Genomic DNA, 3,803 nt, shown 5'->3' on the forward strand with positions numbered 1-3,803 from the left:
GTTAGAAGCTTCATCTGTGTTCTACTATGGTGCTTTTAGTGTCTCCACATACCGCAGCACGCGACATAGCTTTGTAGACGACAAGTACAACCGTTTCAGAGAGAAGAGTAGCCAATGTGACGATTTGGCTTTAAGTCGATTCGATAACAAATGACGAAAACGGACGGATTTCTCAGGTTTTACTACATATGAAAACTTTTCACAGTCTCCCGTGCAACTCGGCTGCTAGTCCTTCTTTCATGCAGAATGTCAAGGTCCTAGCTCATGTCCAAGGCACCAAAGCCAGCTAAAAAGTCAATAATCGATACCTAAAACTTGAATTGTACTACTTCTTACTGGCTATTACATCAACTTAGAAGCTTCATCTGTGTTCTACTATGGTGCTTTTAGTGTCTCAGCATACCGCAGCACGCGACATAGCTTTGCAGACGATAAGTACAACCGTTTCAGAGAGAAGAGCGGCCAATGTGACGATCTGGCTTTAAGTCGATTCGATAACAAATGACGAAAACGGACGGATTTCTCAGGTTTTTACTACATATGAACACTTTTCACATTCTCCCGTGCAGCTCGGTTGCTAGTCCTCCTTTCATGCAGAATCTTAAGGTCCTAGCTCATGTCCAAGGCACCAAAGCCAGCTAATAAGTCAATAATCGATACCTAAATCTTGAATTGGACTACTTCTTACTGGCTATTACATCAACTTAGTAGCTTCATCTGTGTTATACTATGGTGATTTTAGTGTCTCCGCATACCGCAGCACGCGACATAGCTTTGCAGACGATAAGTACAAGCGTTTCAGAGAGAAGAGCGGCCAATGTGACGATCTGGCTTTCAGTCGATTCGATAACAAATGACGAAAAAGGACGGATTTCTCAGGTTATTACTACATATGAACACTTTTCACATTCTCCCGTGCAACTCGGCTGCTAGTCCTCCTTTCATGCAGAATCTTAAGGTCCTAGCTCATGTCCAAGGCACCAAAGCCAGCTAAAAGGTCCATATTCAATACCTATAACTTGAATTGTACTACTACTTACTGGCTATTACATCAACTTAGAAGCTTGATCTGTGTTCTACTATGGTGCTTTTAGTGTCTCCTCACACCGCAGCACGCGACATAGCTTTGCAGTCGATAAGTACAACCGTTTCAGAGAGAAGAGCGGCCAATGTGACGATCTGGCTTTATGTCGATTCGATAACAAATGACGAAAACAGACGGATTTCTCAGGTTTTTACTACATATGAACACTTTTCACATTCTCCCGTGCAACTCGGCTGCTAGTCCTCCTTTCAGTCAGAATCTCAAGGTCCTAGCTCATGTCCAAGGCACCAAAGCCAGCTAAAAGTTCCATATTCATTACCTAAAACTTGAATTGTGCTACTTCTTACTGGCTATTACATCAACTTAGAAGCTTCATCTGTGTTCTACTATGGTGCTTTTAGTGTCTCCGCATACCGCAGCACGCGACATAGCTTTGTAGACGATAAGTACAACCGTTTCAGAGAGAAGAGCGGCCAATGTGACGATCTGGCTTTAAGTCGATTCGATAACAAATGACGAAAACGGACGGATTTCTCAGGTTTTTACTACATATGAACACTTTTCACATTCTCCCGTGCAACTCGGCTGCTAGTCCTCCTTTCATGCAGAATGTTAAGGTCCTAGCTCATGTCCAAGGCACCAAAGCCAGCTAAAAAGTCAATAATCGATACCTAAAACTTGAATTGTACTACTTCTTACTGGCTATTACATCAAGTTAGAAGCTTCATCTGTGTTCTACTATGGTGCTTTTAGTGTCTCCACATACCGCAGCACGCGACATAGCTTTGTAGACGACAAGTACAACCGTTTCAGAGAGAAGAGTAGCCAATGTGACGATTTGGCTTTAAGTTGATTCGATAACAAATGACGAAAACGGACGGATTTCTCAGGTTTTACTACATATGAAAACTTTTCACAGTCTTCCGTGCAACTCGGCTGCTAGTCCTTCTTTCATGCAGAATGTCAAGGTCCTAGCTCATGTCCAAGGCACCAAAGCCAGCTAAAAAGTCAATAATCGATACCTAAAACTTGAATTGTACTACTTCTTACTGGCTATTACATCAACTTAGAAGCTTCATCTGTGTTCTACTATGGTGCTTTTAGTGTCTCAGCATACCGCAGCACGCGACATAGCTTTGCAGACGATAAGTACAACCGTTTCAGAGAGAAGAGCGGCCAATGTGACGATCTGGCTTTAAGTCGATTCGATAACAAATGACGAAAACGGACGGATTTCTCAGGTTTTTACTACATATGAACACTTTTTACATTCTCTCGTGCAACTCGGCTGCTAGTCCTCCTTTCATGCAGAATCTTAAGGTCCTAGCTCATGTCCAAGGTACCGAAGCCAGCTATAAAGTCAATAATCGATACCTAAAACTTGAATTGTTCTACTTCTTACTGGCTATTGCATCAACTTAGAAGCTTCATCTGTGTTCTACTATGGTGATTTTAGTGTCTCCGCATACCGCAGCACGCGACATAGCTTTGCAGACGATAAGTACAACCGTTTCAGAGAGAAGAGCGGCCAATGTGACGATCTGGCTTTAAGTCGATTCGATAACAAATGACGAAAACGGACGGATTTCTCAGGTTTTTACTAAATATGAACACTTTTCACATTCTCCCGTGCAACTCGGCTGCTAGTCCTCCTTTCATGCAGAATCTTAAGGTCCTAGCTCATGTCCAAGGCACCAAAGCCAGCTAAAAAGTCAATAATCGATACCTAAATCTTGAATTGGACTACTTCTTACTGGCTATTACATCAACTTAGTAGCTTCATCTGTGTTATACTATGCTGATTTTAGTGTCTCCGCATACCGCAGCACGCGACATAGCTTCGCAGACGATAAGTACAAGCGTTTCAGAGAGAAGAGCGGCCAATGTGACGATCTGGCTTTCAGTCGATTCGATAACAAATGACGAAAACGGACGAATTTCTCCGGTTTTTACTACATATAAACACATTTCACATTCTCCCGTGCAACTCGGCTGCTACTCCTCCTTTCATGCAGAATCTTAATGTCCTAGCTCATGTACAAGGCACCAAAGCCAGCTAAGAAGTCAATAATCGATACCTAAAACTTGAATTGTACTACTTCTTACTGGCTATTACATCAACTTAGAAGCTTCATCTGTGTTCTACTATGGTGCTTTTAGTGTCTCCGCATAGCGCAGCACGCGACATAGCTTTGCAGACGATAAATACAACCGTTTCAGAGATAAGAGCGGCCAATGTGACGATCTGGCTTTAAGTCGATTTTATAACAAATGACGAAAACGGACGGATTTCTCAGGTTTTTACTACATATGAACACTTTTCACATTCTCCCGTGCAACTCGGCTGCTAGTCCTCCTTTCATGCAGAATCTTAAGGTCCTAGCTCATGTCCAAGGCACCAAAGCCAGCTAAAAGGTCAATATTCAATACCTAAATCTTGAATTGGACTACTTCTTACTGGCTATTGCATCAACTTAGTAGCTTCATCTGTGTTCTACTATGGTGATTTTAGTGTCTCCGCATACCGCAGCACGCGACATAGCTTTTCAGATGATAAGTACAAGCGTGTCAGAGAGAAGAGCGGCCAATGTGACGATCTGGCTTTAAGTCGATTCGATAACAAATGACGAAAACGGACGAATTTCTCAGGTTTTTACTACATATGAACACTTTTCACATTCTCCCGTGCACCTCGGCTGCTACTCCTCCTTTCATGCAGAATCCTAAGGTCCTAGCTCATGTCCAAGGCACCATACCA

This window comes from Schistocerca gregaria, unplaced genomic scaffold, assembly GCF_023897955.1.
Source record: "Schistocerca gregaria isolate iqSchGreg1 unplaced genomic scaffold, iqSchGreg1.2 ptg000387l, whole genome shotgun sequence".
Taxonomy (NCBI): Eukaryota; Metazoa; Arthropoda; class Insecta; order Orthoptera; family Acrididae; genus Schistocerca; species Schistocerca gregaria.